This window comes from Marmota marmota, unplaced genomic scaffold, assembly GCF_001458135.2.
Source record: "Marmota marmota marmota unplaced genomic scaffold, marMar, whole genome shotgun sequence".
Lineage (NCBI taxonomy): Eukaryota > Metazoa > Chordata > Mammalia > Rodentia > Sciuridae > Marmota > Marmota marmota.
This window is the reverse complement of record NW_025999924.1, coordinates 1,285,537-1,312,187: the sequence shown is the minus strand read 5'-3', so window position 1 is coordinate 1,312,187 and position 26,651 is coordinate 1,285,537. Positions and strand designations below refer to the sequence as shown.

Below are 26,651 nucleotides of genomic sequence, written 5' to 3'. Positions count from 1 at the left end.
AGAGCAGCACATTAGACCCAGGGGAATGCTAACAGGTTGGGCTATCAGGAAGGTTCTTTGAATGTCGACACACAAAACAGTGCATTAAGTAGTGCCATATCCCTTCCCTCTCCCTTCTTGCAATAGATAGCCCAACATTTATCCCCAACAAAATTTCCAGAGGTCTCTTTAAGGAAATTGAACAAACTACTTATTGGAAGAAGCAAAGACTCTTTTGGAAGCTTTTGCCTAGAGATATGTGTTCCTCATTTTGACCTGAGGAGGGACTCCAGTCTGTTCACCCCAGAGGTAAGTGTGCAATGCACCCTAACCTGTCTGTTTATGTGATTAAGTAGACTTTTCTTATAGGGCAGAGGAAATCCACAACAGCTACTTATTCCTTTACTTTTAAATATTAATGTGTAATATGAGCTCATTAGAACCCAGGGGGAGAAGGAAACAGAAACAACCATCAAAAGATGTTTGAGAAAACCATGACTCACTTGTGAAGCATTCTAGACTTTAAGCAATTGTTGCAAAGTAAAGGCAGAGAAAACTTTTGGCTTTGAAGTTACAATAGAAGGAAATGCAATCCTAACCTTCAACCTGGCTTTGAAGTAACAATATTCAATGGTTATAAGAGCGCAAATGCTGTTTTCAGTTTTCAACCGATAGCAAAAGTTCCTAAGAGTTCATTCATTATGGTTTTGGGACAGATGGAAATGTTAACTATCTTGAGAAAGTAAAGGTTAAGAGATGGCTGGAGTATAATATAAGTGAGTTAAGTCCTTGCCTTTCATGTCTGAGAGTCAACATATATTGTCTAAAGTTTTTTTAAAAACTCAAGAGATGCAAGTACCTTATTTACAGGTTCGGAGATAATCATTAGAAGGCTTGAACACAAAAGAGATTGCCTCTGGAGAAAGAACTGGGATGAGAAGGGGTGGGGGTAAAAGAGTATAGCTTTTTATCATTAATTCTCCTGTTCTATGCTATTTTATTTTTACCATATAAATGTATTTTTCTAATAAACATAAGATTTAAAAAATGACAAAGTACCAAGGACATAGTAGATCCTCTATTATTATTATTATTATTATTATTATTATTATTATTGGCAGTTACTGTTTCCAGTGTGGTGTTATTTTTCCGGGGGACTTTATTTAAGGATTAATCATGATAATACACTATAATATTTATACTCTATAGTTAATCACTGTATTCTTGGGTTAACAAAGGGATGTGGGAAAGAAACAAGAAGGGAAACAGGAAGAATAGAGAAGTTAAATAGGAAAGTTGTTGAGAGTCAAGTTGTGGAGTTCAGAATGGGAGTGGTGCTGAGTCCTCCAGGAGCAGGTTCCCAACAGGAGGTTGAGCATTGGGAGCATAGACTCTCAAAATGATGCAAGTCACAGGTTCTGCTCCAGTGCCCTTGGCTCCTTGCCAGGTAGGAGTCTCCTGGCACTCTGCTCCGTCCTCCTCACACACACATAGCGTCTGTCTCTGCAAACTCTGCCGTCATATAGGCCATCCCCAACACCATCACCTAAAGCCTTTCCCAGAGATCTTGGCCCTCCCCAATGTCCCCTTAGCTGTACTTCTGTGGAGCTCCATATTGTCACATTTGGTAACAGTTGGTATCATAGGCTTTACTAATAGATTGGAAGTCTGAATCCCTCTCCCCAGCTAGATCAGAGGTGTTTTTTATTGGTTTGTTTCAAGGAAGAAACCCTGACAGCATTCTTTTTTCTGTCCTAGAGAACTTACTAAAGCTTCAAATAAGCAATTACATTTCCAGTTGCTGCAGAAAGTAATGGTTGAAGTCCTCATTTTAACTTCAATAACTTTATTTCCCTACCTTGGATCCAACTGTAATGAGGGAACGTTAACACACTTCACTTGTCTGGTTTGCAACATGGTGGTGGCTGTTGGGACCCCAGACCAATCACTTTTTATTCTCTGGGGCAGGCAGCCTGGAGTGATAAGAATTGGAAACCTGAAGTAGAGACAAAGCATTCTAGCTGCCTTTTGTTCCAGGAGCTACTACCCCCAGAAAGAGCAGAATCATCCATACAGCAGGTGTGAGTTCATAACTCATAGGTCAGAGCAGGGCACCATATATGGCTTGGCCTTTGTTACTTAGAAAAAAAAATGGGGCTCCAGTAAGGACAGGTGCAGACGTGATGTCATTGAGAGGGGAGGGCTGTTTGTGGGGCATTCACTGCCCCTGCTTCCACGTACTCTCCCCCAACACCATCCTTACAGATCAAAATATGAGTTCTTCCAATTATTTTCGTGTCTATGCCAAAGTCATTTCCTTTTACTCATTTTAGCAGACTTCTTTCAAGTTCAGGTCAAGGCCTCCACTCTCAAAGGAAGCATGTCAACATTTCCTCCCCTTGTTGCCCCTCACATCGTGGCAACCGCTAACAACACGTGTTTATCTGGAGAGCCCCAGGCAGCCAACATGCTCAGACAAGCCGAACAGAAAACTCTACTGTGTGCGAGAGGATGGAGTTTTTGGCATGCCCTGTGGCCCTGCAAGCAACAATGGTTTTCCAAGGAAGATATATTTACTTTCAAAGCTTTGTTCCCACAAGTGCTCAGAAATACAGACCAGAACACACTCCTGACTTAACTGCCTTTTTCCCCTTGTTCATGAAAGCATTCACAAAGGACAGGACACTCCTGATGTGTCCAAGCGAGAACAAATCTATCACTCACTTTTCTTCCAGCTTCTTTCAATTCGACAGAGAAGTCTGAATCAAAGGCAACACTTCCACAGCAATAATGAAGAAACCAGAAGTCAAGTAGCAGAGAATGATCCAATCATACGCTTTCACCATTCCTTCTGTGTCTCAACACTTTTCCCCAGGGCACCCTCGTAATTGTGCTACAGCACCGTTTATTATTTACAATTGCCTTATTTTCTTCTGAGATCAGGCTTTGTTTAAAAGTCCATTCAAGATTAGCTGTACTTCAACTAAGGGTCACTTGAAGTTTCTATGTAATCAGCTACATGTCAAATGTCGTTATGTTACAAGCCCCCAAACCAGCACATAGAGGAAATATATTCACCTAAATTCAAAGAAGCTGCAATATCTCTTAACAGAACCTTAACATCTACAAGGACGTGTCAAAGAAATGACAGGCACACAGTTTACTCTGCTGTCTGGTATGTGGCACTCGTCTCTGGCACGCGAATATTTATGTACACTTTGTGGGAGTCTTGCTAATTGTAATTATGATTGCTTACTACAGTTTCCAAGGTAACAGTTGTCACTTCGATGCTTCACTGCCAACTCAATTTCCATTCTCCCGCTGATATAACAAATATTATGTGACATTTTAACTGAAAATATCTGTAAATGGGCGTCTGAGTGTGATGTGTTTCTTTAAAAGGGAAGGAAAACAATTATTAGCTTTTCATTATTCATCTCGGAGGCATGTTTGATCAGTAATTACTCCAATTTTATATTTGGAAAAGAATGAACCAGGGTCCCATGAGGTCTTGGATTTGGAGGTTCTAGGTTCCGATCCAGCCTCTCCAGATGAACCTCACAACTTTGGCTCAGCAATCAGGAGCTTATCCCAAAACTCTCCCACAGCAAAGGGAGCCCTGCCCCACCCTCCATTGGCATTGCTGCCCCACCCCTTCTTTTCCCAGTGTGCTCATCTCTCTTATGGGGTGGGCCTGAGAGAGAACTGATAAAGCTCCTGTTGTCCACTATGGCTACCTTTTATGACACTCCCACCTGTCCAAATAGCAGATTCATTCAGAGAGCAAGTCAGAAATACCTCATGAGCAGGAGGTGCACCTTGCAAATCTATTCTGGTGAGGACCTGAATGAAAACCTTTTCCTCAGCCCCATGGTGTCACTTTCAAACAGGTATCCTGCAGGGACCCCACTTCCAGCCATTTCAAGGTCACTTCCTGCCTTGACAGGAGAGGTACATCTAGCATAGGCAATGCACACATGAAGTATTTCTCTACTGGTGTGAGTGTGCACACAATGCTTAGTGCTCAGGAGGTTCTGGGCAGGGTATGAGACCAAGCCTCAGTTCTTGCTAGCCTTTGTCTTATTTCCAGTGTCTCCACTGGAATTTCTCAACCCTGCTCACTTTCAGGCTGAATTCCTAACACACTGCCTGACTGTCACCTGGCTTAAGATCCTACTAGATGAATTTACCAACCCAGGATGCAGAGCTGCTGCTTGCCTCTGGCAATAGTGTGTGTTCTGACTTCTGGTCCCCACCCTGTTCCCATGGTCACCTGCCATCTCAAGCCATGCCCTCTTCCTATTCAGTTCTTTTTGCTTTGTTTCACCTTTAATCTCCTGGAAGTTAGAAATCATGACTCTCACCTGTTCTCTATCTTCCCATAAAATATGCTAATCTTTTAATAATTAATTGATCAATATCCAATATTAATATGCCAATAAACATCCAATGTGGATATATGAAACAGTTCAAAGAATGAACTGAGTTTGAGCATCTTTAAATCTACAAAACTCTCCTCACGCCTCCATAACAAAATGTACATTATAAAATAGTGCTTAAAGCAGTCATTTAAACCACAGAAGAACAGGAAATCTCCTATGGAGTTGATTAAAAATATAGATTATACAAATTTTGAGCTTGTTCTGTGAACATATTAAAAAATTATTGTTGGTTTTATTAGGTGTGATGCTATCAGTGTGGTTAGGTTTTATAAAAGACTCCTTTATCATTTCACAGTGCAGGCTGAAATGTTTATTTAAAAGACAATGTCTGGGGAGAGTGAGCAATGGTACCGGTGACAACAAACTTAGATGAGTTGAAACTGGACAATGGGACATAGCAGTTCACTGTGCCACATTCTCTTACTTTTCTATTTGAAACTTTTCATGATAAAAATATTTAAAATACATAAATACAGCAAAATGGTGATTATTGCTCAATCTAGGTGAGATTATTTAATCTCCTGAAGGTGAGAAACTATTCCATACTTTAATGTATGTTTCTTTGAAAATTATAAATGAATGATAATTTTTAAAAAATGCTTCAAACATAGATTCTTAACCTCTAATCCCTCTAGTGATTTCTGGAACCAAATTGCTACAAGTGGGGTATAGACAGGTATAGTTTTCAAACCTCAATAATTAGGAATCCCTACTTATTCTTTATTAATTTATTTTTTGATACTCATGTTACTTAAAAGCAATATATCTATCTTATAAAATATTTTATATTTTTAATATTTCCCTAACTTGGACCCCACTCTTCCATACCCTGAAAATACAAAGTTAAAAGGATTTATTTTGTATTACATGTTTGTTCTTCCTTGGGATGATATCTCACAATCCACTTTTTATATAATGCTACCATCTTGATTGTTCTATTATATTAAATGAAGAGTTTATGGAAATCCACTGAGGTGATTGGCTTCAAGAAAGGATATTTTCTGAATACATTAACAGGAAGATTTCATAATGTATTATTCTAAATATAAATATTTTTTCTGTAGCAGAGAGAAATGGTAATTATTTAATCTTGGTAGTGTCTTGTGTTATTTTCCTATTGTTGACACAATAAATTACCACAACTTTATGTATTAAAACAATGAAAATGTATTATCTTACAGTTCTGGAGGTCAGAAATCCAAATGACTCTTACGGGGCTAATACCAAGGTGTGCACAATGCTGATCTCCTCTAAGAAACTCCCCTTTATAGTGTCTAGAGACTGTTCACATTCCTTGGCTCATGGCCACATCATCCTACTGCCATTGTCACATCTCTTACCCTGGCCTCCTGCCTCCCTAGTATAAGGACCCTTGTGACTATATTGGGCTCAGCCTGACAACCCAGAATAAAATCTCTACCTTAGCAAACACAAGTTAGGCTGGGAATGGAGGAGTTGGGTAAATATTTATAAAAAGGCTACAGAGGTGCCTTAAGAGCAGGTGGGAAACCAGAGTGAACCCTCTGCCCATGTCTCACCTCTGCTTCACTATGCACATAAGATGTTTAACTTAATCAGAAACACAAAGTCACTTTTGCCATTGAAGGTAACATATTTATGGACATATCTACCACAATACTCTTATTATTTTGCCCTCTGAATTCAGTGTATCAAACAGTTATTGCTGCAATAATGTTGTGTTAAAAAAAAAAACCTACTTCAAAATTTATGGCAGTGAGCATGTATTTTTCTCACCTGTGGATTGCAGACTGGCCAGGATGTCTACTTCAGGCTGAGAGTTGGGTGGTTGGGCTTCAAGATTGAGATTAGTAGGCTTGTGTCTGTTCCACATGTTTCAATCAGGCTGCAGCAGCAGTGAATATCTTTGACATGTTCTTTTCTGCACAATCACAAGCATGCTGGAGGACAAGCTAAGCCTCTGCTTGCATTTCATCCACTCACATTCTGTTGACCAAGTCACATGGTCAAACCAAAAGTTAGTGAAGCAGGGAAGTATTATATTTCATCACAAGGGAGAGAGGAAATAGAGTGAATATTTGCTGAACAAGAATTCAATTTCCTGTTCATTAGGTGTAAGTAATATCAGGCAGCTTAAAACTTCTCAGTGATTATATATTTTCCAAATATTTTCAGGTTTGACAGGTCACTGAAATAATTTTCAGGCTTGACATGTCATAACATCTTACTGTGACTTCTTTAAAGGCAGCATTCCTTACACTGTCTCCAGAAATCATTTCTAGGACATGGATAAAAATCAGGAAGAAGATAAGAAAGACCACTGAGCATCACCAAAATGGATAAACTGAGGTGTGTGGACAACTTACATAAAAGAACTCTTTCCATATATAACTATACACTATTCTTACTTTACACAACAATTCTAACAATGTTGATTATATCATACCTAGCTGCACAATAAAATAATAGAGATGGAGAAAGAGTGAGAGCCAGAGAGAGAGAGAGAGAGAGAGAGAGAGAGACAGAAATAATAAAAACAATAAAGCTAATAGATATAATCAACAAGGAAAACATAAAAATTGATTGAATCTTTTTTAAAAAAAAGCACAAAAGAATGCAGTTATTTGATGTATGGGTAAAGAGCCATTCCCATATAGCTCAATGAGTCATAAGGTCCTCATAATTGCACCAAAATTTAAGAGTATTTGAGCTAGACAGTAAGATCCCCAAGGGCAGGCATCTTGCACACCTTGTTCACCACTGTTTTCCCATTTTCTAGCACAGTGCTTTGCATGCATTCACTAAATATTTGTGAAATTAATGTCACAATTTTAATCTGGTTTATTATTATTCTATTTAAGATGGCAGAGAAGAACTCTGTGTACTGAAAAAGTATCTGAACAAACATGAGATAGGCTGGGAATGGAGGCGTAGGGTAAATATTTATTTAAAAAAGGCTACAGAGGTGTCTTATGAAACCCAAAGGCAAAAGAGCAGGTGGGAAACCAGAGTGAACCTTCTGCCCATGTCTCATCTCTTCTTCACTATGCACATATACTTCAACCTCTCCAAAGATTAGCTTTCTCTCAGGAAACAAGAAGGGTGCCAACTGCAAATCCCACATCTCCAGAAGTTTTATATTTCAGGACTAGACTGATGCAGACATGGACAGCATGTCTCCTTCTAACCTCCAAAATTGACATTCTAAGCAAATTGTACAGAAAAAGGAAATAAAGCCTTGTCCATTGCTTACCCTTACAACACTTCCAATTTCTTCCTCTTCCCACCCTGCCAGCACCCAGTATCATTGCCAGGAAGAAAGAGTCTGTCATTACTGCCTTCCCCTCTCTTTGATCCTATCTGACTTCTGGCTTGTGTATGTTGGGATTCTTGCAACACTCTTGCCCAAAGCATTGACAGGACCTCCATCAAGTATGCATTTGAACACTGCACAAAGAAACCCAATAAAGGGAAATTGAGGAGGCCAAAATTCAGCCCAGCCTCTGAAAGAAGCTGCATTCACCCTGAAGAAGGGGTGTCTTTTGTAATTCAGGTCGGCCCAAAGAAGCAGTTTCCTTACAATTTACACAAAAGCCTTCTTGTATACTAGCAGTGGCCCAGAGCACTGCCAGATCCAAGCTTTGCTAGACATTTTTAGGTCAGTGCTATCACTTGGGTCTTCCCCTCATGTCCAGCATCAATTGATCTGACAAATAATGAAGTAACATGAAGCCCACATATCAACTGGGTGAATTTGACCAGTTTCCTCTAAGACAATGAAGGAGTGCAGGTAGTGTGTGCTATAAAAGGAAAAGCAAGACAGCAGAAGACTGTAATAAAAGACTAAAAAGGTATGTCTTCACACCCTGATCCCAGAATGGCACCCTCAATTTTGATTGATACCACCATTAATGCAAAATACTACACCAGTTGAATCAAATCTCTTGGTCTATGAACTAAAAGTTTAGTTTTCCTTGGGTATATTTGTTCCATTCAAGCTCCCTAGGTAACAAGCTTATCTGAGACAAAGTTCTCTTATTGCAACTCATTGGCAAAGACCTCATCAACCATAAAATAAAAACTGCTAAAAGATTTTAAAGAGGGATTAATTCAAACTTTGGGAAAGGAGAGATCATTTGCAATCTCAATGGGTTTAGATGGTTAGGTCTTTTTGAAATCAACATATAACATCATGAGGATGAGGATGAGGAGAATAACTCCTTTTTTCTAAAAATGCCTTTTCAGCACAAACTGAGCTACCACTTCATGAACAATTGGGCACCCAAATTATTGGTAATATTTCAAAAGAGTAAATGAAGCAAGAGAGATCATGAAAAGCAGGAAATATATGGATGCAATTTTGAGCCTAAATGAACATGGAGCGCCATATACAAAATAATCAGTGAGATGTGAAAACTGATGTGGATCCCTTTGATTTGAATCAACAGGGTGTGAAGGACTCTTATTATTCAAAGAAAACCTTGGTGCCAGCTCTCCCTCAGTCAGAGCCAGACATGTAGGGTCCTAGCTTTGGAGGTACAAAAGCCCAGGATTGAGCTGCATCCCAGAAGGTTAGAAAGCAGTTTAGAGGGGAACAATATCTTCTGGAAAAGTTTCTTCCCTAATTTTAAAAGTCTCTTGCAATTGTAGGACTTCTCTGACTCATAGAAGAGAGGCGAACTATATTTTCAGACCAAGCCCAGTGAAATTGATGTACTATAATGCAGAGGACACCTCCACAGACATTGTTTCCTGAAATCAACGTAAGGCAAGAAAGAACAGTGTTCTTCCTATCCCAAAGAAAGAACTAGGGTGATTTTGTCAGGGCCCCAAGGTACCCCAAATATCTGAAACTTCTCCTGAAGTTTCCAAACTTTGTTCGGTCAAGTCCCAGGTAGCAAGAGGCTGCAGATAAAGAAAAGGGCAGCCCGGGTGCGATGATGAAAGCAATTTCAAGGAATTGCTTAAGGCTTACTTCTTCAAAATCACCTTAAAAATAACAGGAGAAAATTTGACAAAACTCTGTTCTGTGTCAGGATTATATGTTGGAATCTTAATCTGTGTGTAGGCTCTATATTCCCCCTTGCTTTCTCTACCCTCCTCAAGGCCATTTTTCCCCTCTTCTAGCCAAAATGAAAGGGGGAAACCCCTCGAAGATGGCGCTACCTGAGAATGGGACTTTAAAAAGCCTATGCAGAAAGGCTTTCCACTGAAAGAGTAGATAGAAAAAGTGCAAAGGGAGGTCAGTGTGCAGATGATAAGTGTAAACTGGAAAAGAAGGAAGACTCCCAGAAATCCTCCAAAGGGGAAAGATAGAAAGGACTTTCTGCTTGAAGGTTGAAGAGAGAAGCAGAAAGGTCCTCCAGATGGCAACCCAGCAACTGAAGGACAATCATCCAAGAATGGTTGAAGACTGAGAAGAGAAAACTTTCCCCTTGACCAATGTGGCAGCAAAACAGACTCATTTTGGAAGTTTCCTCTGAGCCCAAATAGAGGTGGACACATTGCCCCTACTCCAGTTAAGCCCATCACAGGAGAATGCAATGGAGGACCTTGTACTAAAGAAATCACCAAATGAGCCAGTGCAAAAACACAGAGATAACTGAGGAATTAAAGTTAACCCAGTTCTTATTACCTTACAGTTCAAAGAACCCATGGCGATGAAAGAATTTGCCCTGTAACTGTTTTTTTTTATTTCTTATATTTATAATGTAGAAATCCTGTGCTGATTTCTAAAATATTTAAATGGTATTCATGTCATTCTACCTGGTGGAGAGACTTCCAACTGGACAATGATGTTTTTTAATTGAGCCTGAGGGTCAGGGGTACATGTGGACACATTACAAATAGCATCACATCTGTGACCAACAATACTGTGAGAGTGGTAAAATGCATCAAAACCATTGCACAATATGAACAGAACAGTAGACAGTGTGATCACCCAGGGCTCCTTGATGCGAAGCATCTGCCCCTTGATCTTCTCACTATGTTCAGTGAGCTGGTGAAATCACAGCAGCTTTCTTGCACCAGCTGTATCCCAGGAGTGATTTGACCAGCTCTTAGTCAGAAGACATAACTATTGAAATTTTACCAACAGTTGCACAAAAATGCCCTGAACCTCCTCCTGGGAAGCATTGACATAGCTCATAAAACTGGAAAGTCTGTAGATATATATATAGATATATATATATCCAGATATTTATGAGCTTAGGTTCTTGAAATATTAAGAGATTGCCTCGACACCAAAACAGATGTACGCTGTGCTAGATGTCTATCACTCATCTGGATTCTCCACAGTAGAGAAACTCATAAAAGAGCCTCACTCATTAACAGTGAGTTAAGTAGAAGTGATACTTTTTCCTATAATTTATGATTTAAACTTTTTTGTGTTAAAACAGATATAAACCTACCGCAGAATAAAACAAAACAAAACAAAAACAAAAACATGTGAATTGCTGACACAAAAATGATAAAGAATTTCTTCCCTGAAGAGGACAAGTGTGGAAGCTGGCCCCAGATTTCTAGAGATATCAATTCAATGTCCACACTATTAAGGACACTTAAGGGAAAAGTTAAGAAGTCCATGAACAGAGAAGTCTAGAAGGCATTAATAGCTCAGCTTTCATGACTGTTCATGCCAGAAAAGGTAGTGTCAATTGCTAAGTCTTTGCAATAGACATAGTTCCAGAGGGTTAGTCACATAGCCCTTGAGAAATATGCAGAAATGTGGACAATACACACGGCCTGGAAATAGATCTGAAAGAACTGTCAGAAGAGACGCAGTCTGGAATCTGCACCATCTAAATATGCTAAAAATAAAATATTCATTAGCAGACAGACTACTTCAACTGAACATGTTTTAAAAGATGGCAATGTTAGCTTCATTTCCAAATCCTTAATCACTTAATTGTCAGACTATCTTCACCTGTGTTATCTGTGGATATGGTGTCTTGGCTAACCCAACTAAAAATATCATAACAAATCTTTCTTTCCTTATCCCTACCATCCTCAGCCTCAACCTCCCCCTCCAGTTTCAGATAGCATCACATCTGTTATCATTTGTCTTCAAATATCATCCCTTCCTACCCTTCCCCAACTAGGGTTCACCTCACCACATCAGTTATTTACGTTGTAATCAAACCTATCTCTCAATTGAAACTTTAAAAAATAATGCAGGGAAAATTATTTTGAAATGAAATGAAAACTTCAGTAATTTGATTTGCAGGAAATGAAGAACAAAGTGTCACGATCCAAGTGCTTTTAAATAAGTCATAATTAATTACGCATGCATCTATGTTTGGATGCTCAATTTATGACTAATTATGCAGAAAATGTAATTGCATACTGAAGCATTCAATTGCACCTTCTCTTGTTCTTATTTATGCCAAACAGGGGTTGTGAGATTTTGTTGTTGTTGTTGTTGTTGTTGTTAATGGTATGTGCTGTGTGCAACTATTGAAATTGTTGCACTGTTATCAAGACACAACTGATCACATGATCTCTCCTAAAATATAATTGTTCCCATTGAGAAAATTGCAGAAAGACCTAAAATTGTCTCCTAATTTGTCCTATTTAAAAAAAACAAAAAACTTGTATGCATTTCTACATTCTTTTGTTCTCTACTGGAATACACTTGCTAAGAAATCATATTAGGCACATCCTGCCAGTTTCCTTTTCCTATGGATTTGCCATATAGACTTTTTATTTTCTTGGAAGAGTCATAAAGCTCAAAGGAATCATGAATGACCATCACATTTATGTCATCCCAGACAGGCTTCTTTTTAATGACACTAAAGGGAATTTGTAACCTTTTCTCCATCTTAAGAAGCCTAATAAAGTGAATATCAAGGAAGCAAAGGAAATAAAACCAAATTTAAAACTTCCTCTGCATAAGTCATGGGAATAGTAGCATTTGTGAATATTTTCTCACTGAAGGGAAAAAAAGAGTGAGAAGAACAAGAAGGCTAAAATTTCATAAGCTCTTATAATACATATTCAAGATAACAACTACTTTATTATGTTTTTTAGAAATTTCTAAGGCTACTTTATCACATACAGTTACCTTTTTCTGTAGAAGTGCCAAACAAATCCTAGAGTCCCTTGTGGCCCAGTCTCATAAAGGTATCACCTATAACAGATGGGTGATAACGGTCCAGCCACCAAAAGTAAGTAATCCCAGCTTTTTTGCATGAACAGCTAGGTGGTAGCCAATATCAGCAGAACTTACCCACAAACAGGTCTCGTCTTCCAGGTTCAAGAACAACTATGCTTCCCCAACCCCTTGCAAGTCAGGCAGCCCATGAGGCAGGTGCATTCAAGGGGCTACAAGCTGAAATCTCTGCCAGGCAATAGTTTGGAATAGTTGTTGTGAAGTCTCTATGCCTTCTCCTACCCTGCCATTCTTATGACAGTAGAGTCATAAGTTCAAGAAGGTAGGGGCACCAAGTCACAACATGGAGGTTACCTGTACTGAAGAGTCACTGGGACCTTATTCTAGACTTTGTGCAAGAAATGAATTTTTGTTATAGGAAGCCACAGAAATTTGGGAGTTGTTTGCTACTTGCAAGCAACAGAGGCTACCCTATCTTCAACTAGCCTTAGAACAAATCCAGTTCCAACTCTCTGCAGCACTTCCTGAAACCCCCATCCACTCTCCTCTCCACTCCTCTCTAAATTCTCTCCCAGCCTCCCTGTTCCAGAGCCTCCTCCTCTCTCAACCAGCAATCAGAACTCCAGATTGTTTTTTCTTCCCTGTCCTCCCTGCTCTGTAATCCTGTCTCACAGAAGCCCAAGAGCTGGGTTGACCAAAGTCAAACTCTATTTAGATGGCTGAGGATGAGAATATTTGTGAATTTGTGAACCAAGCTTTCTGGGGTTTGGAGGGGTGGGTTCTGTGATGAACAAAACAGGGTGGAAGAAATGGAAACACTTGCTTGATGAAAATGTTTTCCCCATCATATTTGGCTTTGGTCCCTAAATAAGTAAATACAGGTGTTAAAATTCACACCTTAGTGACTTATTCTTCCCTGCTAGCCTGTTGAAATTACTAGTGTATACACCTTTTGTTTTTGAGCACTAGGTGCTCTTATCCCTTGACCTCAGTTTTCCAGTCCATTGGTGGCACCCACCTCAGCCATCATTCATGCGAATATGCCCTCTAGTGTTTTACAGTGTTCAATCTACAGGACCAAAACAGACACCATCTCCATGGCACTAGTAACATGGTATTCAAAGAGTTGGAAAAAAAAGTATAATTCACCAAATACAGTTAACATAAAAGACTATGCAAACATTTAATTAAGACTTTTAGTGAATTTTTGAACATTATTACGAAAATCCACAAATATCAGTACCTACTGTTATAAACTCTGTATTAGTGGATGAGGGGGTTACAAAAAGATGCAAGACCTGGTCTCAAGAAAAAACCCTCTGCATAGGGAGATAGGATGCATTCAGGAAAAGACAAACACCAGTGGAAGATTACGTTTAACACAGGCAAAACAAATGGAATTCATAATGACATGTTATGACGAAAGTGGGCCAAAGTGATGAAGGAAACCAGTGGAAAAGGGGAGTATTGAGCTCTCCAATAGATGAGTGCAGATCTGAAAAAGAAGGAAAGAAATGTGGAAACCATCTTTACATCTCACCAAGAGCTGCAGTGTTTGCTGACAGGACTATAAAAAAAGATCATTTGTCATTGTGTGGGACTAAATCATTTCCAAGGCCACCCAAAACAAACTGGAAGAGATGCTGCTCTCATATTTCACAGGAATGCTTGGTAGTGACAACTTCACATATCAGAGAGAGCACTCTTCTATCTCCATAATCAAAAGCATCTAATCAACACTCATGGAAGTGAGAGTGTAAAAAGTGCGCCGTGCAGACAGGACCGCTGCCCTCTAAGGGATGACAATCTATAATGGCAAGCCTGGCTTTCCAAACACTGAGACATCATTAACATAGCTAAGGATGAAGAAAGCATTTTCTGCAAGCCTCGCTGCTATCAGACAGAACAATTTGTAGTCATCACTGATCTGAGCTGAATTCAAATTGGTGACCCAAAGGCTCCACAGTCTGGGTGTTATTTTCAATCTCCTTAGCTATCCAATCTCCAGAAGTTTCATTTTTCATTCTTACTGTGCAGTCATCATCAACTACCAAAGGGAAAGACTGCGATCCAGACACACTAAAAATAGTATTCTTGCCTTCTGAAAGCCAGACTCAGATTTATGACAGTTTTAAAATCTGGTTCTTCGTCTTAAAAGTTCAACATTCTATAAGAACAGTGCAAAGTAATACCTGCCTGGTCTTTAGAGCATGAAACACCATAACTTGATGCAGCAAGAGATCAGGCTTCAATGTAATCCATTTACATTAGGGAGCGAGCATTTTCCTTTGCTTGACAGGTTGACGTGGCTTCATGTGCTTTCCACTTAATCAGCAGAATCATTAAAGCACTGAGGGTTTTGATGGTCTCAATAAAAAACATCTATTTCTGTAGAACCTATCACTATAAATAATTTAACAAATAGAGCCCCCCCCAACAAAGACTATAAAAAGAGGAAGAATTATTCTTTCGTACTTAAATCATAGACCACTCTGAAGTTGAGCTGAAGGGAGTTCAGGTTTAAAGCCAGGGCAGAATGATGTCCAATGATAAATCCTAAAGATAAAATGGAAAGCAGTTATAGAAGAGTATAGTCCAATTTCTGTTTTAAATATAGGTATGTGTGTTTGTGTTTATACTTCTATTAAAAAGTTGTGAGAAAATTACATCAATATAAATTGTTGACATTATGAATCAGAGTGGTGACTTGTAGAGAGAATTTCACATTCTCTATCTTTACACAATAATCTTGTCTTAGAAAAATTAAAGTTATTTTCATTCATGTGCTAATACATAGACATGTGACTACATATCAGCACATGTCAACTATATATAGTAACATAAATTTATACCAGGGAAAATCAAGCTGGATTTCAAACTCCTTCTGACCCTGAGGATATCAAGACTTGGCTGTCAGAGAGGGAGTGGCATTACCCCAGGAACATACACTGGGAAACTAACTTCACTCTAGAAGTTAGAGGCAACTGACTAAGACTGAGGCTAAGAGGGAACTGGTTATAGGATGTGTCCCCAGATGGGTGACCAGCAGTCCACATGACAACATTCAAGAGAGAGCTAATACGGTGGCAGCAGTCTTGGGACAATAGTGTGCGCTGGTTCTTAGGTGTGTTGTAGCATCTTGGTTTGGGAGTGAGCAGAGAGCTATTCATCTGGTTGAAGCAGAACCTCAACCAGCCAGGGAGAGAGGGCAGGTGACAGTTTGCAAGTCCAACCCTGGACAAAAAGTTGATCTCGGATAGGTCTCTCATTTCAACAGAGAATTATAACAACCAGGAGCCAGAGAAGAATTGTAGCCAGGTTTAGGGACAGGTTGGGGTAAGCAAAGAGGCCTCAGTTAAGTGGGCACACCTCACACCAAGGTCCATGAGCTCATGCTAGATTCTATATTATGATATTGGTAGAAAGAAGTTGCCTTGTTTAGACCCAGGCCTGCCTCTTCTTGGCTCAGAAACCAGGCTAGGGGTCCAAGAGGTCATAGTATCAAAATTAAAGCAACACTAGACAGGCAAAATCAATACCAGCAGGTGAGAACTTTCTCACCAAAATTAAGGTTATTTTTTACTCTAGTTCTCATCAGTTGACGTGTAAACAGGATGATGTCTGGTTCCAGGAGTAGATTTTCTGGAAACTTATAGAACATTCTGTTGTCAAGGCCAGGATTGCCTGTTTGGTAGCCATGAGCCTCTGAGGTCCTGACTTTACTTAAAAGAAGACAAAGAGAAGCCTGTTTCACAGAGAATCTTCAAAGATTTTACCTATGCCTGGTATTCATCTGGAAAGCAAGGGAATTCACATGCACAAATAACCTCACAAATAACACAATAACATTTAGAATAAGGATTCTAAATGTCAGAAGGAACAGCCCTATCTCATCTAGAGGACGGGATCTTTCCCTGTCCCCTATGGCCAGTTCCTTCCCCCCCTTCCCGCCAAAAGCTCTCAACATCTTGAGACATTAAACTAAGTGAGCTAACATTATAGTCTCCACCGTTTCCAGAATCAAGAGATCAAATTCAATCCCAATCTGAATCAAGAGATCAAATATAACTCCCATATATAAGTGAGGGGGGAAGAAAACAGAATATTCTAAGACTACAAGCTCTCAGGGAATTGCCACGAGGCAGTATCTCCTGGGCAGGGAGATGCTGGAGAGCAGAGGGAGAGCCCAGGTAGGGCTCCAGGATCACTGCTCCCAAATGAAAGAGTTCAAAATAGCCCCAACGTCCAACTGAAACGATCAGCCACACATCCTTGTTTTATCCAGAGTCTCTTGAAGTCAAAATATTAAATTTGTTTCAGGATGCTCTGATTTGCAAACCATGCTTCTTTGGCAGGTGGGTATTTCATTACCAAAAATAAAAGAATGGCATTTCCTTCTCCCAATTCACAAGGGAAAACATCCTAGTAAATTGCCAGAATTTTTTGTTTTAAGATTTTTCTCTCCTAACCATTTCTTAGATTTGTGGTACCTGCTATCAGTGGGGATAGATCCATGACAGACTGTCAAGGGGAGTTAGAGCCACAGAGAAGATATGGTCCCTGTCAGAAGCATCACCCCAGGCAGGGAGAGGGTGTGAGTGGGAAGGGGCATGTGTGTGGGAGAGTTTGTAGGAGGCTTAGGGTGGGGGAAGTGGTAGAAAAATATCCTGCCTTCTCCTTCCCAATCTGCCTGTGGTCTCCTGCCTTGGCCTCCTATTGACCAAATAGGAATCAGCTGTCATAGGAACTTGCAGGTTCAGACTCCTGGATATCAAACCAGAGCAGAGAAGAGCAATAAAAAAATCTAAAGGCAAAGAGGCCAAGGACCACAACTATGGCATCCAATTTAGTGAGAACTGACAGATTAGTTATGATATGTTTATAAAATTACTATTTCTGGTTGGGGTCCTCTGTGCTTCTATAATATCTGGGTATTCTTGCACCTGGCTTAGTCTGAGCATGATTTCTGAATTTATAACAGTGTTCTCAAACTGTGTTCCATAGATCCAGAAGTCCATGGAGCTCTCCTCAGTAGCTGATGTGCAGAGTGGATCAAGTACCCCGGAGTCTCAGCCTCTCTACTTCAGCCTCAGCGGCCCTGCTTTTTATCGGTTTTACACCACTGGATCTATGTGAGATTTTTGCTAAATAAAGAACTCCTAATTTGACAGATAGAAATTCATTGGCACATCAAGTAACTGCTAAGACTCATCTCAATGGTTGCATTACATGTTTTCCTGTACTTTTTCTTATGATAGTAAGTTATTACTTTCCTATGTTTTATACTCTGCCACATTTATAAACTAAATCCAAACACAGGCAGCCCCAGCATAGAATGTGTGCATGTATGTAGTGATAAGCCAACTGTTTGGAATTTCAATGTTTTTTTCCCAAAATAATAGCAAGACAGTTAGAAGCCCAGACCAGCCCACACAATCCCAACTAACCACAATGTACCTGAAATAGAATTCTATGCTCATGATAAATAAATAAGAACCTGGACATGAATTATAATAACATTTGAAAGGAAGATGTATTTCAGGTTCCAAGTAAATTCAGAAAACCCACAGCTTTCCCTGCAGTAGAATCTGAGGCTCTCACAGCCTCACTACCTTCCAGGCAGGGAAAGAGTGTCTTTGCCAGGTCCAAGCTATTGTTAGTGGTCACTGTGGAAAACAAAGTCAGCATTTCCAGCTTATATTGAGAGACAGGATTGGGACCAATAAGGATAACTGAAGGAATGTTGAAAGTAAGAGTTCCTGCGCAGAAGAACTCTGCAGACCATTTCCCCTCTTCCAGTTTGTTTATCTGTTTGACTCATTATTGTTGATATTGTTTGGCACTGCTGGGGAATTCACGACCTTGCTCCTGCTAGGCAAGCACTCTGTTACTAAATTACCCCTCTAGCTCTTTAGGAGTTTCTGGCTCTCTGCTTCCTGATAGCCAAGTCCTGAGCTGCTTTCCTCCACCTCTTCCCTGATGATGTCCTGTCTCACCTTGGGCCCAGAGCAATAGCATCAGCCATCTTTGGACTAAGACCTCTGCAACTATGGCACCATAGTTTTCTTCCTAAAAAAAAAAAAGAGAGAGTTTCTACTTTTGTTTTTTCCTCCAGCTTTCTTAAAATATGATTATCAAAAAATTGTATATTTTTAAGATATATAAGGTGACATTTTATTATAAGTATACTTGTGTCCTTGTGTAGTGATCTCTATAATCAAGCTAATAATATGTCCATTACCTGATATAGATGCCATTTTGTGTGTGTGTGTGTGTGTGTGTGTGTGTGTGTAGTGAGGACACTGAAGATTTACTCTCTTGGCAAACTTCTTTTTTTGGCGGGGGGCAGGGGCAGTGGTGGGTACCAGGGATTGAATTCAGGGGCCCTTGACACATCCCCAGCCCTTTTTTGTATTTTATTTAGAGACAGGGTCTCACTGAGTAGCTTAGTGCCTCATTTTGCTAAGGCTGGCTTTGAACTCGTGATCCTCCTGCCCCAGCCTCCTGAGCCACTGGGATTACAGGCGTGTACCACCACACCTGGCCTCTCCTGGCAAATTTCAAGTAGAAACACACTATTAGTAACTAGTTACTGTGATGTACATTAGATCCCCTAAATGTATTCATCTTATAATTGAAAGTTTATACTGCTTAACCAACATCTCCCCATTTCCAACCCCCTCACTCCTAACAACCACCACCCTACTTTCTGCTACTCCATGTTTGACATTTTTAGATTCCATATTTAAATGATATCATGAAATATTCATCTTTCTGTGGCTGGCTTCTTTCACTCAATATAGTGTCCTCAAAGTTCATCCACATTGTCCCAGAGAGTAGGACTTCCTTTCTTTTTAAGGCTGAATAATATTCCTCTGTGTGGAGGGGGGCGTGTAATTTCTTTATCCATTCTTCTGCTAATGGATACATTGTTTCCATATCTTAAATACTATGAAAAATGCTATAATAAACATGTAAATGCAGATATATCTTTGAAATATTCTTTTAATTTCCTTCAGATATATACCCTTAGTGGGACTGCAGAAACATATGCTAGCTCTATTTTTAATTTTTTGAGCAACCTCCATATAGTTTTCCATAATGGCTGTAAAAATTTATATTTTCACCAACAAGAGTTTCCTTTGCTCCACATTCTTACCAACAGTTTTCTCTTGTACTTTTTAATAATAGTCATCCTAACAGGTATGAGGTGATATCTCATTGTGGTTTTAATTTGCATTTCCCTGGTAATCAGTGATGTTGAGCACATTTTCACCTATCTGTTGGCCATTTATATTTCTTCTTTTTAAAAAATGTCTGTTGAAGTCTTTGCTCATTTTCTAATTGTGTTATTTGTGGGAGGAGGTTTGTTTTTGTTTTGCTATTGAGCTGCATGAGTTCCTTATTATCATGAATATTAATGCTTTTATATATAAAATAATAGCAAGACACAATCCCAATTAACCACAATGTACCTGATATATATGGGTGATGGCTCACTTGGATTCCACCTTTGCATTCATCCTTGGATTAAGGGATACCTAGGTAGCTGGTAAAGCAGCATTTCTAGGTGTGTCTGTGAGAGTGTTTCTGGAGATGTGCGTGTGAGTCAATGGACTGAGTCAAAAAGATCTGCCTTCAATGTGGGTGCCCCATGATTGACTCAGGACCCAGAAAGACAGAGGAAAGCTAAATTCATTTGTTCTCTCTTTCTTGGAGCTGGGGCACCCTTCTTTTCCTTCCCTTCCACACCAGAACTCTAGACCGTCTAGTGCTTGGACTCCAGGACTTGTACATGTGTATCCTCAACCCCATCCCAAGCCTTTGGCATTTGGCCAAGAGTTATCCAATTGGCTTCCCCAGTTCTGAGCCACACTACTAGACTCTTGATTCCCCAACTTGCAAATGGCCTATTGTAAGGACATCTCAGCCCCCGTAGTCACATGAGCCAATCCTCCTACTGAATCCTCTTTCTTAAATCTATCTATACATATATGTCCTATTAGTTCTGTCTCTCTGGAGAACTCGAAAAATACATAAAATATGCACATATTTTCTCCCATTCCATAGGTTGCCTTTTCATTTTGTCTGTTTGTTTTACGGATAATGTAGTCTGGTTTGTTTATTTTTGCTGCTGTTCTCTTTGTGCTTTGGGTGTTATATCCTAAATATCATTGCCTGGGTCAGTGTCAAGGAATTTGTTCCCTGTGTGTTCTTCTAGGTGTTTTACAGTTTCAAATCTTACAATTAAGTCTTTAAACCATTTTGAGTTGATTTTGGGGTATAAGAATCCCATTTTAATCTTTTGTATGTGACTGATTTTCTCAGCACCATTTATTAGCAATTTATCCATCCATTCACCAAGAGACTATCCGCTCCCCATTCCATATTCTTGGCACCTTTATCAAAGTTTAGTTGACTGTATGTGCATAGATTTGCTTCCTTCCATTTTAATTCCACAATGGGATTAGCACCTTATCTTTTTCCCTATCCGCCCTAGAACTTGGCCTATTCACTCTCCCTCCCTTCACTCCAAGCATTGTTCCTAACCATAGCTTCTCTCTTCTCCAGACTTTGGAAGAAGAGAATCTAGTCTCATAATTTATTCCTTTCAGAATTTAGTTCTTTGGATTCTAAAATTTCAGAAGAATTTCTCTGTGAGAAGGAAGAAGCAGGGACATAGGACTCCTCTGGGTCCCTTCTGCACTTTGAATAATGCTTTCATCTCAACTCTCTCTACCCTCTCATCTTCACTTGAGGGCCCCACCTATATTTCTTAGCAACTGACAGTTACTATGCCCAGGTTTCCCCTTGAAGCCAAATTAAGTTTAGATGAAGTTGACTTCTCACTCTTCTTGCTTATTGGTGGCTCAAGTACTAATCATAAAAATATGTAGAATAAATCAAAGTTTGAAAAGTTAAAAAAAAAAAGAAGTAATCATATCATACACATTGACTGACCAATGAAGAAATGACCTCAGGCCACTTTGAATAACTACCTTTCAATTCTAAAGAAACTATTTTAAAACACTGACCAGAATTACCAGGTTCAGACGGCCCTTTTGATTTCCCCTCCCAAGCTCTACTCTAGATCATGTCCAGAGGCCAAAGTCTACACCCTCAATAACTGTACAGTATTGCCAAGAAAAGCCTGGAACTTGGTGTTAGCCAGGAATCAACATAGTCGACAGTGACCAGAAAGTTACCTTGGTGAAACAGGATGCTAGAATGAGGCTCTCCTTCCCTGCATTTCTACTAAAGTACAAATATGAACATGATAAATATCAGCATATCAGGTGAGGTTAAGTTTCCTCACCCAAATATAGACTAAGAACTTCATTAGAGCAATAATGGTTGATTTTTATGTGTCAACTTGTACAGACAGTAGTATCCAGTTTTTGATCAAACATTATTTCTGATGTTTCTGTGAAAATATTTTTTAGCTAAGATTAATATTTAAATCTGAAGACTTTGACTAAAGCAGATTACCCCCCTGAATATGAGGCCTCATCCAATCAGTACAAAACTTTAACAGAAACAGACCAACCTCCCAAGAGAGGAAAAAAAAAATGTTTTTTTTTTCTTCTAGCAAACCTTGGACTTGAACTGCAAACCCCGCTTGAGTATCCACACCTTCAAAATAGATTGAAGAAAGTTTGAGAAGAAGTTTTCTTCAAAGAGAGAAATTGTTTTTCTGGGAGTCCCAGCTCACTCTTCAGGGGAGAGGTTTGAAGTATCACCTTCCACCCTAGGTAAAATGAGACAGGCTCTAAGGACCTGCTTAGAGAGCTCTGAAATGTATTTTCTGACTTGTTCTGGTGCCTAACTTTGATAAATCTGAAGTCAACAATAGACTTGGGTCTCACATCCAATCCATTCCCTCAGGAAAATTTAGAGGACAGAAAAAGGCTGACTAAACTCTCCATGGTGGTCCTTAGAAGGGTATTTTTTTTTAATATTGGTTGTAGTTGGACACAATACCTTTATTTTATTTATTGTTATGTGGTGCTGAGGATCAAACCCAGGGCCTCACACATGCAAGGCGAGCGCTCTACCGCTGAGCCACAACCCTTAGAAGAGGGTTTTAACAACAAATGCGATGAGCCTGATCTCCCAGGTTTGTCTAGGATTGAGAGAAGTATAGAGAAGAGCCAGGGTTTTGCTTTGTTTTGTTTGTTTTAGTTGTCAATGAATCTTTTGTTTTATTTATTTATATGCGGTGCTGAGGATTTAACCCAAGGCCTCACCCATGCCAGGCAAGCGCTCTACCACTGAGCCACAACTCCAGCCCCAGAGAAGAACCAGTTTTGTGTCCAATAGGGACTTCAAGAAGAGGTCAAAGAGTTAGCACCTCATGTCCAGAGATTAAGAAAAGGAGTTATAGGAGCTGGGAGTGTAGCTTAACGTAAAGTGCTTGCCTAGCATGAGTGAGGCACTGGGTTCAATCCTCAGCACTGCATGAAAAATGAATAAATAAAATAAAGATATTGTGTTCATATACAACTAAAAACAAAATTTAAAAAAAAAGAAAAAGAAAGAAAGAAAAGGAGTCATAGAAAATCACTCAAAAGAAAGAAGCTTCTTCCTGGGTTAAAGAGAGGGAGGAAGAGAATCCCAATAGGGTACGTATGAGAAGCCCACAAAGAGAGAGAAGAATGGGCTGATAGCCTAGCAAGCCAACCAGGGATACCAGCTCCAACCACCCCCTGGGCCTAGACAGGAGCCACCCAGCCAAGGAGAACCTCCCTCACTATACAGCTGTCTTCATGCCTTCCTGAGCTTCCACTCCCTGGGGTAGGAAGCCCAGCTGGGAGCAGGGTGAGAATGGGGAACTGAAGGACCACGCCCCTTGACCACTGAGGACTTCTGGGAAGAAATAGGCCTATCTGGGATAGAAGGGGAAATAAAAACAGCAGGCCCATCTCAAGTTTTGATAACACCAACCTGGATATTCCCACTGTAAAGCAAATCTCTGGTCTGACTTAAAGTAACTCTAGGGTTATCTGTTACTTTAGAGTGGGTAGAAAAACCTTGGCTGGGTAGCTTCAACCAAAATTAGGGGAAGATGACTCCCCACTGAACAAAGCTTAAGGAAGCAGTAGGAGTTGTTATGATGACAACCCGCACATCCTGCTGCTGCAGCCTGCCAGCCACATTTGCTTGCCCAGCTGGTGTGACTTGTAACAACCGGCCTCAGATCTCATCCTGTGTGAATGACAAGTGATTGAAATCATTGCTTTTGCTTTTGGATTTTCCCCAAAGAGAAAAATGTCACCCATGTGGTTTGGAGAGCAAGAACTTGGTCAAATGCTATGAACAGAACCAGGACCAGTAGCCAGGTTGGTGAGGGGTAAGAGGTGGCCTAGGCCTGACAACGTTATATATTTATTTTATTCTCTGCTAACAAAAACCAGCACAAAATTTCATTAAAGTCATAAGTGACACACATTTTTCTTTTTAATGGCGGAGAAAGTTAGATTCCCTCGGTTTCAAAAGGACACCAGATTTCTTTTATCCTTCTAATATTTGATAAGAGAAGTTGTGACAGTGAGAACCAATGGGGTTTGAGACTCCTTAGGAAAAGAAATAGAGGTGGCAGAATACAGCGCTGAGGAACTCTGACCAAGGCAGGAGCACAGGTAGGTGGTTGGGCAGAAGAAACAAAGAGAGAAGGCAGCGCATCAGGAGGGGAAGGGAAGGAGAAGAGAATCTCAAGAAGAGGTGATGGTGGAGCAGAGTGTTCCTCAGGCTGCCTGCCACCTAGCTTCAGCAGCCCTTCCGGAGCAAAGGTACTTATGTCCTGGAGGGTCCATCGTAGGCTGTACCATCCTGACTCTGCTCGAAGCCTTTGGTCTTTACCATCCAGACTTGGATCATCTGTACCCAAGACAGAGAAACAGCAATGCCCAGAAACTAAATCACTTTCCTGAAACTGACAACGAGATAAGCTCCATTTCGGTAGCAAAAAGACAAATGTTTTACATAGTCAAGTTATCAAAGCACATTAAAGGATAGCTTTAAATTTATACAGGTACATTTCTTGCTGAAGGTGTTATTTAATAAGGCCTAAAGTAAAATTGAAAGTGGAAGCATAGTGAGTTTTTTGAAGTATTTATGTTATTATGTTCCTGACTGAAGAGATAAATTTAGTAGTTGTTTCTCAGGTAACTAAACTTTGCTGTCTGACTTAGTTTTTTATGTATTTAATTTGACTTTAAATCTGAATTCTGTGCAAAGTTCCATAACTGCTTTAAAATATGGGCTTTATTAGAGATGTGAAAACTGAGAATGCAGTCATATTTTCTTATTATTAACTCATCACATAATACTAAGGCAGGGAATGGAGACTTGGAACACTCAGATACTCAAATTGGGAAGAGTCAAATCAAGTAACTATGTCTTCTCATGACCCTGAGAATAATTGTGGTTGTACAAAAAAAGAACTTGACCTCTTCACTCCCAACATCCCTTGGTTTTAGAGATGAATAGCATACTATTTCAGTTCAATAAAAAGTTTAGCTTTGTACTGGGGTTGTGGCTCAGTGGTAAAGTGCTTGCCTAGCATGTGTGAAGCCCTGGGTTTGATCCTCAGCACCACATATAAATAAATGCATAAAATAAAGGTCCATCAACAACTAAAAAATATATATTAAAAAAAAAGTTCAACTTTTGTATACAGATTTTTAGAGGTTTGTTTTGCTTTCTTGCCTACTGGTTTGTTGTGTTTTGTTTTGTTTTGTTTGTGGAAACAGGGGCTTGTTTTCAAAAACTGCATTTAAAGAGATATCTTTAGACCAGATTAGTAAATGAAAGCTACACATCTCCACTTTTAAGAAGAGATTGGATGTTTGAGGAAGCCATGGTCAATTCTCCAGGCTGACTCAGATTCCAGAAAATCAGATTAAGTCATCATCAGTGCGACTCATTGATGACTATTTCCTGAGTGAGATATACATGTATAATCTAGGTAAGCAAATAACTGCAATACAAGGCAGAATGAAAAACAAAATCAAACGTACAACCAGAGACATGAAAAATTGTGTTCTATATGTGTACTATGAATTGAAATGCATTCTGCTGTCATGTATAAAAAATTAGAGTAAATAAATAAATTTTAAAAAGCAAAAAACCAAACAAACACAAAACCCCCACAGGTGTAATGCAAAACGCTTAAATCCTACAGGAGCCTCTGATTTAAAGATGAAGTAAAGCTAGGCACAGTAGTGCATGCCTATCATCCCAGCAGTTCGACAGGCTAAGGCAGAGGATCACTAAAGTTCAAAGCCAGCCTCAACAACTTAATGAGTCCCTAAACAACTTAGCGAGACACTGGTTAGCTCAGTGGTTAAGCGCCCGTGGGTTCAATCCCCAGTACCAAAAAAAAAAAAAAAAAAAATGAAGTAAAGATAAAGTAAAATACTCAGTCTCATCAATTACTTGAAACAATAAAGAGAAGCAAATAAAGCTGTGTTTGTCTGGCTCTTTAGAGTAGCAGATACTAAACTGGACTAAACATACAAGAATTTTATGAGTGTAAATGTCTGTGTAAGAGACCTAACTAAACAACATGGGCACCTTCAAGCTTAAGACTGATTTCCATCCTTAGGTGCAACAAGAATAACTGAAATTTGTCCTTATCCATCCAATGTTGAAAATAACACCTACTATATAAGCTTAAATGAGGGAAGGGAGGGACCTAGCACATAGAGGGTGCCCTATAAATCCTAGTCTCTTCTTCCACAGGACCACGTGCTAGAACACATGACTAGCTCTTTGCACTTATCAAAGAGGAGCTGCTGAGGTCACTTTAGTGTCGTTTGGCCTGGAGCTCACACTGCAGTCATGTGTCACTCCTCTGTGCAGCAGCTGGTTGCACACCCCTGTTGGAACCTGCCAACTGCATAGGGCCAGCAGCTAGACTAGAGGGAGCCAGTGGAGACCACACCTCCTAAAAGGCACTTCTGTGAGAAAAAAAAAAAAAGTGCTGTTTGTCCATAGACTACTCAAGAACAATCTACAGAGAGGAATATCCAAATAGCTGAAGGACTATGAGAAAAATATAAAATGTCATTATTGTTATGATTTGGATGTGAGGTGTCCCCCGAAAACTCACATGTGAGACAATGCAAGAAGGCTCAGAG

General features: G+C 39.7%; 2 long non-coding RNA genes across 2 annotated transcripts in view; one reads left to right on the top strand and one right to left on the bottom strand.

Annotated features, from left to right (window-relative positions):
* The window catches only part of LOC125615746, a 77,976-nt gene extending 71,336 nt beyond the window's left edge, over positions 1-6,640 (bottom strand). The window contains exon 1 of the long non-coding RNA XR_007346327.1: positions 6,140-6,640. This is a non-coding gene — a long non-coding RNA (uncharacterized LOC125615746). The remainder of the gene's footprint in view (positions 1-6,139) is intronic.
* LOC125615745 lies at positions 1-26,651 on the top strand. The gene is made up of 3 exons (XR_007346326.1): positions 1-288; positions 17,515-17,767; positions 22,100-26,651. It is a non-coding gene; the product is annotated as an uncharacterized LOC125615745 (long non-coding RNA).